The sequence below is a fragment of the Canis lupus genome, chromosome 3 (assembly GCF_003254725.2).
Source record: "Canis lupus dingo isolate Sandy chromosome 3, ASM325472v2, whole genome shotgun sequence".
Classification (NCBI taxonomy): Eukaryota; Metazoa; Chordata; class Mammalia; order Carnivora; family Canidae; genus Canis; species Canis lupus.
The window spans coordinates 5,446,403-5,460,977 of record NC_064245.1 but is presented as its reverse complement, the minus strand read 5'-3'; the positions used below and the strand labels follow the sequence as shown (position 1 = coordinate 5,460,977).

General features: G+C 32.5%; 1 long non-coding RNA gene across 1 annotated transcript in view; it reads left to right on the top strand.

Moving 5' to 3' along the window:
• LOC112653712 (uncharacterized) overlaps positions 1 to 12,347 on the top strand; it is a 148,564-nt gene extending 136,217 nt beyond the window's left edge. Inside the window, exon 5 of the long non-coding RNA XR_003132403.3 lies at positions 12,265 to 12,347. This is a non-coding gene — a long non-coding RNA (uncharacterized LOC112653712). The remainder of the gene's footprint in view (positions 1 to 12,264) is intronic.
• The last annotated feature ends 2,228 nt before the right edge of the window (positions 12,348 to 14,575 follow it).

Here is a 14,575-nt window from a genome sequence, read left to right as displayed (position 1 = left end):
TAGGAAGTTAGTTCACATTGGGAGGGCAATTTTAACCAAGTAGTAGAAAGAGTGACTAATTTTTTTTTAATGCCTTTTTTTTTTTCCAGGTGTGAAAATAAGCTTCAAGTTAGAAGGAAAATAACAGTCAGTGTTTCCTTAGTCAGAACACTAGTATTTCTTTTTAAATCTTCTGTTTTTTTTTTTTTTAAGAAATGTTTTTTTGTTTGGTATTTTTTTGTTTAAGTTTTTTATCTTAATTTCAGTATGGTTAACATACAGTGATAATAGTTTCAGGTGTACAATGATGCACCTTGTTGCAATGATGCAACAATTCTATATATTACTCAATCCACGTCATGATAAGTATACTCTTAAATCTCTATCACCTTTTTCACCTGTGTCCCTACCCATCTCCCCTCCGCTAACCATCAGTTTGTTCTCTATAGTTAAGAGTCTTTCTTAGTCTCTATTTTTTCTTTGTTCCTTTCTTTTGATTCTTGACTATATTGGGTGAAATCATATGGAATTTTTCTTTCTCTGACTGACTTCAGTTAGCATTATATTCTCTAACTCCATCCATGTTCTTGCAAATGGCCAATATTTCATTATTTCTTATGACTGAATGTATTCCACTGTATATGTTGTGCACGCAACATCTTCTTTACCCAAATTCATGTATCAATGGACACTTGGGCTGCTTCCATAATTTGAATATTACAAATATGTTGGAATAAACACAAGGGTGCATATATCCTTTCAAATTAGTGTTTTTTATATTCTTTGGGTAAATACCCTGTAGTGTAATTACAAGATCCTAGGGTAGTTCTATTTTTAACATTTTGAGGACCCTCCACACTGTTTTCAAGAGTGGCTGCACCAGTTTGCATTCTCACCAACAGTGCAAGAGAATCCCTCTTTCTCCACATCCTCTCCAACACCCATTGTTTCCTGTGTTGTTGATTGTAACCATTCTGACAAGGATGAAGTGATATCTCATTGTGGTTTTGATTTCCATTTCCCTGATGATGAATGACATCGCACATTTTTGTGTGTGTCTGTTGGCCATCTAAATGTCTTCTTTGGAGAAGTGTCTATTCATGTCTTCTGCCAATTTATTAATTGGATTATTTATTTTGGGGCTGTTGAGTTATATCAGTTCTTTATAATAGTTCAAATACTAACATGTTTTTGGATATGTCATTTGCAAATATCTTCTCCCATTCAGGAGAGTGCCCTTTAGTTTTGTTGATTGTTTCTTTTGCTGTGCAGAAGCTTTTAATTTTGATATAGTCTCAATACTTTATTTTTGCTTTTATTTCCCTTGCTTCAGGAGACATATCTAGAAAAAAGTTGCTACAGTCTATGCCAGAGAGCACAGCCTGTGCTTTCTAGGATTTTTATGGTTTCAGGTCTCACATTTAAGTCCTTAACCCATTTTGAGTTTATTTTTGTGTATGGTTAAAGAAAGTTGTCCAGTTTCATTCTTTGGCATGTAGCTGTCCAATTTTCACAACATCATTTGTGGAAAAAACTGTTTGTTTGTTTTTTTCCCACTGCATATTCTTGCCTCTTTTGTTGAAGGTTAATTGACCATATAATCAAGAGTTTATTTCTGGGCTTACTATCTTATTCCATTGATCAATATGTTGATTTTTGTGCCAGTGCATTCTGTTTTGATTATTACAGCTTTGTAGTATAACTTGAAATCGAGAGTTGCAGTATCTCCAGTTTTGTGTTTCTTTTTCAAGATTGTTTTGACTATTTGGGGTCTTTTGCAGTTCCATAAAATTTTAGGATTGTTTGTTCCAGTTTTTTGAAAAATGCTGTTGATATTTTGATAAGGATTGCATTAAATGTGTAAACTGCTTTGGGTAGTAGAGACATTTTAACAATACTTGTCCTTTTAATCCATCAGCGTGGAATACTTTTCCATTTTTTTGTGTTGTCTTCAATTTCTTTCATCGCTATTTTAGTTTTCAGAGTATGGGTCTTTCAACCACTTGGTTAAGATTATTCCCAGGTATTTTATAATTTTTTGTGCAATTGTAAATGAGATTACTTTCTTAATTTCTCTTTCTGTTGCTTCATTATTAGAGTATAGAAATGCAATGGGTCTCTGTACATTGATTTTGTATCCTGTGACCCTACTGAAAGCATTGATTAGTTCTAGTACTTTTTTTACAGGTCTTTAGGAGTTTCTATATAGAGTAGTATTATGTCATCTGCAAGCAGTGAAAGTTTTACTTTTATTTTGATATAGTCTCTTTTCTCTCATTCCTTATTCTCTCTTAATAGTGCTTATTTCCAAGATTTTACTTATATACCATGTTATTTTTCTTAGTATCTCTCTTAATTTGTAGAACATTAAACAAAATACCACATCACAATATAGGGAGTTTCAAATATAAATATCAAAAATCATTAATATTACTAAAAATTTACTTTATAAGGAAAAATCTCATATTTAATTTATTCTTTTCAACTTTATAGAACAAAACATAATAAAGATATTTTATAAATGATGTAAAAATGGAATAAAAGAGTATTCTAAACTCTTTTATCTATCAGTAAAAATATTTATTGGCTCTCCTTCAAAATATTAATAATAATAGATTTTAAATTATAATAGTGGAATAAATAAGTTTAGTTATTTAGAAAATCCTGGTTTTATATTTTTAATACAATATATCATGGCTTTAATTTTTCTAGTTTTGTGTATTGTAATAATGATCATAAGTAAAAAATATAATCAACACATTTATGTAGATGAAAACAAACCAAGTTAATCATGAATTTTGCTCGCTAAAAGATTATAGATATTTTCAAATCTACACATCAAGAATTCATAGAATTATTTTTGTTTTGTGTTTTTATCTTTAATTGCATAAGAAATTGCTAACTTTCTTGAGAAGATTAAATTGCTCCTAAAACTTTAAAAATGGTTGCTTTAAAAAATTAGATAAATAGATTCATAGCTGTTGAAACTCCTACTTTGTGATATTAAAGAGCTTATATGTGAAGTTTGAATTTTTGAAAGTCTATAGACAATGGAATTTTTACATGTCAAATACATTATTTATGAAGTTTTGGAGCAACAGAACTCTCACTTGTTTCAGTGGGACTCCAAAATGGTACATTGATGCACTTTGAAAAGTCAGTTTTACAGTTCCTTACAAAACTAACCTACTGGGACACCTGGGTGGCTCAGTGATTTAGGCCTGCCTTCAGCCCAGGGCGTGATCCTGGGGTCCCGGGATCAAGAGTCCCACAATAGGGTCCCTGCAGAGAACCTGCTTCTCCCTCTGCCTATGTCTCTGCCTCTGTGTGTGTGTGTGTGTCTGTGTGTGTGTGTCTCTCATGAATAAATAAATAAAATCTTAAAAAAAGAAAAAGATGTAGGCCCATGTCTGCCTTTGGTCACTATTCAAAAAAAAAAAAAACAAAAAACAAAAAACAAAAAACAAACCTAACATACTTTTACCATATTATCTACCAATGGCACTACTTAGTGTTTGCCCAAAGGAAATGAAACATGTCCACACAAAATCTGCACATGAGTGCTTATAGTAGCCTTTTCATAATTGCTAAAACTTGGAAGCTACCAAGATGTACATCAATAGGTAAATGGATAAACTGGTATATTCAAAATGTAATATTATTATAATGATAAAAAGAAATGAGTTATCAAATGACAACAAGATATCAGGGAACTTTAAATGCATGCTGCTGAGTGAAAGAAACCATTCTGAAAAGGCTGTGTACTGCATGATTCCAACTCTAAGATATTCTGGAAAAGGCAAAACTGTAAAGATGGTAAAAAGATTAGTGGTTACCTGAAGTTTGGGGTGAGGTAGATAGGAATGAATAAATGGGCCACAGGAGAAAGTTTTTAAAGATGTACTTTTTATAGAGCAGTTTTAGGTTTATATCAAAATTGAGAGTAAGGTATAGAGATTTCTTATATACCACCTGCCTCCACGCATATACCTCCTTTTCCATTAGCAATAGCATTCACAAGAATAGTGCATTTTTTAACCAAAGATGAACCTAAATTGACACATTACATTTACCCTGTCAGTAGTTTACTTAAGGGTTCACTATTAGTATAGTGTATTCTCTGAATTTGAACACTGTATAATCACATACAATCATCATTATAATATCATGCAGAATATTTTCTTTTTCTTTTTCTTCTTCTTTTTTTTCAGAGTATTTTTCACTGCCCTAAAAATTCCCTGTCCTCTCTGGGCCTGTTGCTTTCTGCTTTGGAAGTTTCTTAACTATCAGCAAATTTCTTTAGTAGATATGAATCTATTCAGATCTTCTATTTCTTCTTGTTTGAATTTTGACATATTGGGTCATTTAAGGTTATCGAATTTGTGGACATAGTGTTGTTCATAATATTCTTTTTCTTATTAACTTCCATGAGATTGGTAGTAATGCCCCTTCTTTCATTTCTGATATTAGTAATTTGTGGCCTATCTCTTTTTACTTAGTGTGGCTGGAGGCTTATTGATTTTATTACTCTTTTCTTTTTTTATTTTATTAATCTTTTCAAAGAAACAGTTTTTGTTGATTTTCTTTATTGATTTCCCATTTTTAATTTCATCAACTTCTGCTCTAATTCTTATTATTTCTCTTCTTCTACTACTTTGGATTTAATTTTTTCTTCTTTTTAGAGTTTACTAAGATGGAAAGTTAGGTGATTGACTTGAGATCTTTCTCCTTTTCTAATATATATATTCAAAGCTATAAACTTCCCTTTATATACTGTTTTCACTTTGATAGGTTGTGTTTTCATTTTCATTTAGCTCAAATTATTGTTAAATTTTTCTTGAGATTTCTTCTTTGCTCCAGGTATTATTTAGAAGTATGTTTTAAAATCTCCATGTATTATGGAATTTTCCAATTATCTTTCTGTTATTGATTTCTAGTTTAATTCTATCATAATCCAAGAGGAGACATTGCATGATTTCTATTATTTTAAATAAGTTAAGATGAGGATGCCTTAGTAGCTCAGCGGTTGAGCATCTGCCTTTGGCCCAGGGCATGATCCCGGGGTCGAGGATTGAGTCCCACATCGGGCTCCTGCAGAGAGCCTGCTTCTCTCTCTGCCTATGTCTCTGCCTCTCTCTCTGTCTCTCTCTCTCTGTCTCTCATGAATAAATAAATAAATAAATAAATAAATATTATGCCCCAGAATGTGGTTAATTTGATGAATGTTTCATGTGAGTTGTGAAAAATGTGAATGAATCCTGCTGTTATTGAATGAAGTAGTCTATATATGCCAATTATACCCAGTTGATTGATGGTGTTGTTCAGTTCAACTTGGTCCTTACTGATTTTCCACAAGGAATTTTTGGGAGGCAAATTATGCAGAACAATACTGTAATGATGAATACATATACATTTATCAAAAGTTATGGAATACACAAAATGAAGGGTAAACTCTACTGTAAATTATGGGCTTTGGTTAATAATATGTCAATTCTTGGTCACCAAATGTAACTAACTAATGTACCATATTAGTGTGAAATATTAATAGGGGAAGCAAGGGGTAGTGTGAAGGTATATATGGGAACTCTCTGTAATTTTCATTAAATTTGTCTGTAACTCTATGACAGCACCAAAAAAAAGTCTATTAATTTTTAAAAGTGAAAATAAGACATAGATAAAAAGAAAAAAATACACAGTGGATTAATATACTGTTATGGATTCATATCCCATTAAATCTTTTCCTTTTGGAAATTGTTAAAGAGTCTAGATATGAATTTCTAATTTGTAAAAGTATGCAGATGATGGAATTTTTATATATGAAATACATGTTAGATGTATTTCCAAGGATCTGATTTTAAATTCTTTTACTTAACCAGTTTCTTTTGAAAATGATTGCTTTCTTATTATTTTTAAAACTGACCTTGAGAATGGTTAAAAATTAATTTTTTAAATATTTCATAGTTATCATACACATTCTACCATTGAAAACATTGGTAATTTTAGAATATTTCTCTTTTGGTAGAAGGAAATATGTAGCCAAAAGACTGAAATTTATTATACATTACCAAATAGATCTTGGTTTTTCTGAGATAGTCTCAATTTAAGCCTGTTGTCTCAATATCCTATCTAGTAAGTGCCATCTTTTATGTTCAAATGTGTTTCATTTGACAATATATTATATAGTCACCATCAATAAGAAGTAATAAGAGTGACACATATGAGATAATATGATCTTTAGTTATCATGAAGAAAAGTGTTGTCAATGGCTCTAGCTTGTGCTTCACTAATGGCACCATGGTAAGATTTTTGTCATAAATAAGTTTTACCAGATCTTATTAGAAACCTTGAGAGGAAGTTTGCTTTTAATAAGGAGTATTCTTAATTAGCATGTCGTTTGTCATTCCTTATACCTCTTTCCAGCTAATATAAGGTTTTTCATCTAATTTCTTATTTTCTTGAAAAGGGTTTTATGTGGTTCAAATTTGAGACTAGGAAATCTTACAAATAATAAAGTTATGTTGTGAAATCATTGTGTTCTGGATATTTACATGTATATATGTAATAATAGGAATAATTATATTTATTTTCTTAGACTTATTACAATGTTGAGGAACTGTTGAGCATTGATTTACTAATCTAATTCTCCCTATTAATGCAATAGCCTCAAATTTCTGGGTCACTATGTGAACCACAGTTTTGCTAAGATAATGGAACTTCTGTTTTTAGATGAGTTTTAGATAAGGATCAATAAGCATGTAGGCAATTTAATGCAACTATTTGGCTGTAAACTGCCTCGGTAGACATATGTTTCTTTAATGCATTCACTTTAATGTAGTAAAAGTAATTCTATTTACATTCATATGTATTAGTTGCTGTTTTTATTTAGCAACAAATTTTAAGGATTGGGAATACTTTTATTTTGCCCTGGCTTTCTTCCACCCCCTAAACTTGTATCTACTTATTCATAAACACACAGGGAAGACAGCAGGCAAACAATGATCCATCCTCGATTAAACATTATACTTTTACATCAAGGATAAAGAGGGTCCAGGGAAATTAATCCTTTGCCCTAGGAAGTTTATTAAAAATGCTAAATCAGGAACCAATGGCAGCTTAAATAGCTTGAAGTAATTCTCTAGGGGAAATCTTCTAAAATCCTATCTGTTAAGGTAGATTTGGTTCAAAAAAGGCAAAGACCAAATTTTTTTTAATTGCATTGTTATAAAACTGCTGATCTTAAATATCAAAGTTAAGAAACAAAAGAAAATTTTTACACAATAAACATTGTATGTCAGTAAGAATCTATTTAGTACTGAGCTTGAATCATTTTTTTAACTTAAGAAAAACTTAAGTATCTGAAACTATCTCTGAAAATAAAAATATTTAAGGATCAAGTTTGAAAAACTGGTAGTTAAATACATTCATGCATGATTGAAACATGTTTCCTACAAATATCTGCTGCAAAAATGACACAGATTGAAATGTTTCTGCACATAAGAGATGATCTTAGCTTTAGGATATATTTATTAAAGTGTAAGGAGATGGAAAAACTATCCCTATATATTGTAATTAATTTAAGTATGTGGCAAGTGTCACAAAGTATGATATGTACAAAAATATATTTTACTCTGCAATATATGAAAATCATTCCAAGACTAGTATAAATAACAGGTTTTAAAAACTCTAAGAGACAATTCCAGCTTCTGCTCTGAAATATAAAGATCTTGGAAATGATCACTCCCATATTCACAACAAGAAACAATCTAAACACCCTCATAATCAACAGCTCTTGTTAGATCCAGCAGAGCATTGAGGTCACATAGCAAACCACTGCTCTGAAAAGTGGAGACACAGACATATATAGTGAATCATAGCTTACAGGGAGCAAGTAATAGGCAGGAACTCTTAACCAGTAATTCACAAATGACTGAGAGGAAAATGTGGAATCATTGAGAGTTACAAACTCATGGGGGCCCAGTTTTAGGAAGAACCCCTGTGCTTTCATGAGCTCCTTCAGGGAAAGAGGCTCTTGCTGAAGGTCCAAGAGAAATTACCTCCTACTTTCAGTCATGGTGAATAAGAGGGAGAATAACAATTTTAAAGTATGCCCAGACCATTATATTCCCCATAACAAACTGCCCTTAAAGGAAAATATTTTACCAGAGCCTCTATCACCTAGTAGGGGTCAGGTCTCACAGGGGGAAGATAAAACAAAGGCTAAGAAATGCTTCTAAAGATCACATCCTAGAGACACTGGCACACTCCGAAATAGATGACGAATTATAAAGTTTTTTCACTCCAATACCTTATAACTAATTCCACAGGGATCCAGTACAGTAACAGTGGATTATTACTGACAGAGCTTCAGGACAGACCCTATTTAAGAAGGAGCCTCTAGGAAAACTGAGAGAAAGTGGAGACAAAAATAAGGGCATAGAAGGAAATTGAAGCCTCTGACCCTTTCAGCAACAGAAAACGTTAAATGCAGCATAAACCCTAGCCAGATAAACATATTACTTCTCACAAAAGCCTATTAACCTCAGTTCTTATTTCCTGATACCTCATGTTCAGCTCTCAACAAAAAAAAAAATCACAAGACATGGTACAAAGGCAAGAAAAAGCATAGTCTGAAGAGAAGAAAGTGTCCAGAATGAGATAAGGGAGATATTTTGGAATTATCAGACAGGAAATTTAAAATGATGATGTTTACCATGCAAAGGACTCCAATGAAAAGAACTGGCAATGTGCAAGAACAGATAAGTAATGTAACAAAGAGATGGAAACCCTAAGAAAAAGTTTGAAGAAAATCCAAGAAATCAAAGATTGAATAAAAGAAGCAAAGAATGCCTTTGATGGATTCATCATTAAACTGAACACAAATGAAGATAAAAACCAGTAAACTTAAAGATACGCAAATCTGAACTGAAAAACAAAGAGATAAATAGATATTAAAAAAAAAAAACTCAGGAGAACAGCATGTTCGAGAACCACAGGACTGTAATAAAAGGTGTAGCATAAACACATTGGGGGATGCCAGAAGAATATGAAAGACTGAGAAAAGGGCAAGATAATTATTTGAACTAACAACGGCTGATAATTTTCTGGAATTAATAACTAATAGCAAGAAACCTGGAGAACAGTAAGTAAGCAGGGTAAATACTAAAAAAAAAAAAAAAAAACTATATGCAAGCATATTATAGTCAAATTGCAGAAAATCAAAGACAAAGAAAATCTTGAAAAAAGTCAAATGAAAAAATGTTCCAGGTACAGAAGAGCAAATATAAAAATACCCTCAGACATTTCTTTTGAAACTATACAAGCAAGAAGAGAATGGAATACAATTTTTAGTGTTAAAACAATCATCTAGATTTCTATATCCATTCAAATTATTCTCGAAATTGACGGACCAACAAAAACTTCTTTCAAACAAAAAAACTGAGGGAATTTGTCACCAGTAGATCTACCTTATAAGAATCGTAAAATAAAATATTTTATTTTTCTTACCCTTCATTTATCAAGCTATTTGTTCAAAATAATAGCAACGATATATTGGGCAAATATATTTTATAAATAAAAATGAAGGACAGCCATGTATAAGGATGGAAAGAGGAATTGGGAGGACTTAGTTATAAGAGGAAAGACCAATCACAAATAAATAAGAATGCTAATTTGTTCCATGTGGGAATTTGGTAAAGGTGAGAGGTAGTAGTTTGGTTTGGATTGGAACAAAAGAGAATCTCCCTTTGAGGCAGGATCAAAAAAAGCAATGATGAGAGTGGTGAAATGGAGGAAGTTTATGGAAATGGCCTCCATCCTCAGTCAATTAGGTATAATGTCTCTCTGTGGAAAGACATTAATGATATTGAAAATTATGTTAAAATAAAGATCTGAGGAATAGAAAATTTTAAAATACTTCTACAGGTGAAGAATCCATATGAAGCAAATACACAGGTTTCTGGGTAATGATTAAGAGCTAAGATAAATTAAATAAATTATTTTACTGGATGCTTGTCACATGTTTCCATGAGCATTTCCAGCAACATCAGGCTGAACAAGAGCAAGAAATGAAGTAAAAACACAAGCAGAGTAGTGTCTTAGGGAGCCCTGCTTCTTATTTGTTCATTTAGTTAAGAGTTAACAATCTAAATTTCTGCTCTCTTTATTGACACTTCCTTCTGACTATTTGATTTCAGTGGCTAAGATACAGGGGAAGGGAAGGAAAAATTTTAAAAAAAAAGGATAAAAACAGAGAGTGAGACAAACCATAAGGAATAAACACTCCTATCTCTAAGCTTAAGAAAAGTAGTGTGATAAAGTATCAAAATTTCGATTAAGCTTTTAATAGTCTCTTTCCACTGAGCCAGTAGGAGCTGCAAGAGAATATTGTTTTCATCCTAATGATGACAATAGTCCAAGTAATCTGCAGAATCATAATTTTTATGAATCAGACATAGGATGCCTCTAGGTAACCAAATAAATGAACTCCAAAGTGTGAAAAGTCACTACTGAAAGAGGTTAGACACAGGAAATCTTTTACCTTCAGCAGAGCCTGGGAAAGAGGATGTTTACAAAAAGATAAGAAGAAACTGACTAAAATGTTAACCAATTTTCAAAGGCCAAATATAGGGCAGGATGACAGTTTGGAAAAGCTAGAACCCCAAACCCCAGGTAATTTGATACCCCTCCAAAGGGTGTTCATAAAAAGGTATGGAGACTAAAACACCAAATAAACAACAGCAACAACAAAAGTGTGGGAACATGGTAGAAAATCAAAGAGTCATTCTTCCTGGTACAGGCTGCAGGAAGTGATTAGATGCTGCTAGAGAAAGACAGAAAATGCTGCTCATTTCCCTCAGAATATGCTCTTCTTGGAGCAAAAATCTTAGACTACTAGTGAAGGACAGCATACTCTCTAGCTCTCAAAAACCAAGCAAAATCCATGCTTCTAGAGAGTCAGGGTTGGTAGGAGGAAAACATATCTGCATCCAGGGAAATAAAGAGCACTCTCACCAATCGGATGCAAGTAAAGAGCCACTGTAGCTGCCGAAAGGGTAGGAGTAGCATTGTTGGATTCATTCAACAAATAAAGGTATAAGACTTCCAATTAAATTTAAATTTCAAATACAAAACAAATATTTTAAAATCTGTTTATTGCACGCCCCACGCTTGCACATTCTATAGGACATACTTACACTAAAAATGATTTATTATTTGCATGAAAGTAGAATTTAAGGTAGAAGCAAAGACCTCTGTCCTTGAGGGAGAAGCAGGAAATCCTCTTGTGCCTCAATATCGTTTGTTCTACAGTCAGAATTGATGCAGTATCTGACCAGTTTTCAGCAGCTGATTTGCCACTGTCATTTCTCACCTGAATTATTGGGAAGGCCTTTTAACTTTATTACTGTTTTTCAAGTGCTATAACTGCTTCCTTCTTTGTCTGCATACAGTCAATTCCCAAGACAGTGGTCAGAATGTTACTGTTAACATCTCAAGTCTTAATATATTAGCTCAAGTCCTATAATGCTTCTAATAAGAAAAAAAGACTGAGAAGGAAAGCCAGTGTTCTTGAGGCCTACAAAGTCCTGGAAAGTCTAGTCCTTTCTCTGAATTCATTTCCTCACTCCAGCAACAGGACCTCTTGCTGTTTGTTAAAATTGCCAATCATGTCCCCATTTTAGGGCCTGTTCATTTGCTTTTCTTTCTTTCTTTCTTTCTTTCTTTCTTTCTTTCTTTCTTTCTTTCTTTCTTCTTTCTTTCTTTCTTTCTTTCTTTCTTTCTTTCTTTCTTTCTTCTTTCTTTCTTTCTTTCTTTCTTTCTTTTCTTTTCTTTCTTTTTGTTTCTTCTTTCTTTCTAGATTATTTGAGAGAGAGAGAGGAGAGGGGGGAAGGGGCCAAAAGAGAGAGAAAATCCTGAAGCAGACTCCCCACTTAGCATGGAGCCCAATGAGGGGCCCAGTCTCAGGATCCTAAGATCATGAACTAAACCGAAATCAAAAGTCAACCACTTAATCTACTGGGCCACCCAGGTGCCCCTCTCTTGCTTTACTTTCTGCCTGGAAGGTTTTTCTCCCAGTTATCAATATGTGGCTCTCTTCTTATTCTATGGATCTTTTTTCAAATGGCAGCTGTTAAGCCGAGGCCTTCTGTTAATTGTGTTTACTAAAATTCCATGTCACCATTCCCACCCATCACTCCTTATTCCCATCATGCTTTATTTTTAATTGCATAAGACACCATATATTTTATTTATTCATCTTGCTGTTTTCTATTTCCCCTCATTTTCCAGGGATTGGAGATTCTTTTTGTTTTATCCATGGCTGTGTTCCAGTCTTAGAAGAGCTCCTGGAAACATAATTGCTCATAATTGCTCATAAATATGTTTTGAATAAATGAAGAAATACATAAATGAATGAGTGGGTGAATTAAGGCACAAAATTGAGCAAATGTTGCAATCCAAATGAAAATGTACTCTTTTAAGACATATAATACTGTTTTAGAGATGCTGATAAAACATGGTTTTTTTAATATGTTGTTCCTTCTGAATATTCATTAGAGTATGACTTTTCTTGATTCCTTAGGATGCTGCAGTAACCCTCAATCTCACACTAAGTTTCTATATTGATATAAAGTGCTGCCTCAGATGGGACATACTGTAGCCTTTTAATACCAACATTCATCATACTAAAATATATGCATGGCCTATAACTTCTGTGGAATAGCCTACAATGTGGAATAGGAGTGATCCCGAGGCAGAGCTTAAAATAAGCAAATAGGTCAAATGTTCAACTTACCTGCAATATTTTTAATTACTTGGCATATCTTTTTAAATGAATGTTCAGGCCCTATCAAACCATCGTGACACTAAACTTAAATGAGAGGAATACCAGAAGCCCCATGTGTTTCATCTTTTTTAATGCTCCAAGTAAAATGAATCTTTTGATTTTTTTTCATCCTGAAAATGTCTCTAAAGAGCCAATGGTTTAAATGCAAAGTTCTTCCCTTAAGGAAAAGGTTCGAAGTTTTCATTTTCCAAGAGTAAAATATTACTTTCTCACATGAAAGTTTTGTCTATTTTATTGCTAGAGTTGAAAAAAGAAAAAGTCTCAGAACTTCTTTAATATAGCCCAATTCATCAAACTGATTTTTTCTTGCTCTAGGTTATTTCTCATTGATATTCCCTTTGGTTGCTAGAAATTTCTAAATTAGTGTTTCATACATCTATGTGGCACACATTATTTAGCTAACTGTTACCTTTCATTTGTATTCATTATGTGTGTATGCGGCTTTATCATTGCTCAGCATTATAATAACCATAAAGGAGTGATTTATATTGCCATAGATACAGAGATAAAAGTATTTCATTTAAAAATCAGCATCTTTTCTTATTATAATCTGTTAAATAAAGGAACTTCATTAAACATAAAATGTCACTATGAACGTGTTTGTGTTTATTATCATACCAGTGAACAAGAGCTTTTAGTATCTTCTTGTTTGGTTGTTCAGATTTTGAAAATCTATAGTCTTTTAAACCTTAAAATACTGCCTTTCATTGTTGAAAGAGCAGTGAGGTAATGATGATGGTTAACAGTTCCATATTCTAAGTAAAAAAAGTTTATGTACTGTATAAATTAAGTATGCTGCCAAATTAAAGCATAAATTTACACTCTAGGATGAATTTTTTACTATCTTTTTTTTTTTGAGAATGTACATAATTGTTTTGAATTTTACCCAGTTACAAAATATAAACATGCTCTACTCTTACATTCATCTCTTTAGTTGATGGAACCACAAGATTCACTTTAAGAAGGATTTTCAATTTGGACTAATTTTTATGTGAATAGATATTCCAAATGTATTTTTTGAGGAAACGATGGACTCAATTTAACAGATGAGAGTTGTAATGATTAAATAACAAATCATTAAATAACAAATCATTAAAATCCAAACAATATAAGCTATTTATCATTAAAAATAACTAGTACTAAATTGTAAAAAGGTAATTGGTTTATTTTCTGTCCCTATTTTTTTACTATGTAAAATTTAACTGTATAAATGTTCCTATGCAATGATACAATTGCTTACATTAAAATGGGTGTAATTATATTTACATTTAAATATATATTTTTTAAAATATCATTTTTATAGTTCTGGAAATTGATCTGTGATGATTGTGTTTATGTGTGAACTCGGCTAGGCTAAGCTACCCATATATTTGGTCAAGCACCAGTGTAGGTATTGCCATAAAATATTTTTTTGGATGAGATTGATATTTAAATCAGTAAACTTTGAGTAAAGTCGATTAACCTTCATAACCATCAGCCTCATTCAATCATTTGAAGGCCTTAAGAGAAAAAGACTCAAGCTCCTCAAAGAAGAAGGAAATCTGTCTACAGAATGCCTTCAGACTCTAGCTACAACATCAATTCTATGATTTTCCAATCTGCCCTCCCATCTTGCAGATTTTAGACTTGGCAGCCCCCACAATGGCATAAGCAATTCCTTTAAGCTTCTCTCTCTCTCTCTCTCTCTCTCTCTCTCTCATACACACACACACACACACACACACACACACACACACATTCTACTGTCTTTATTTA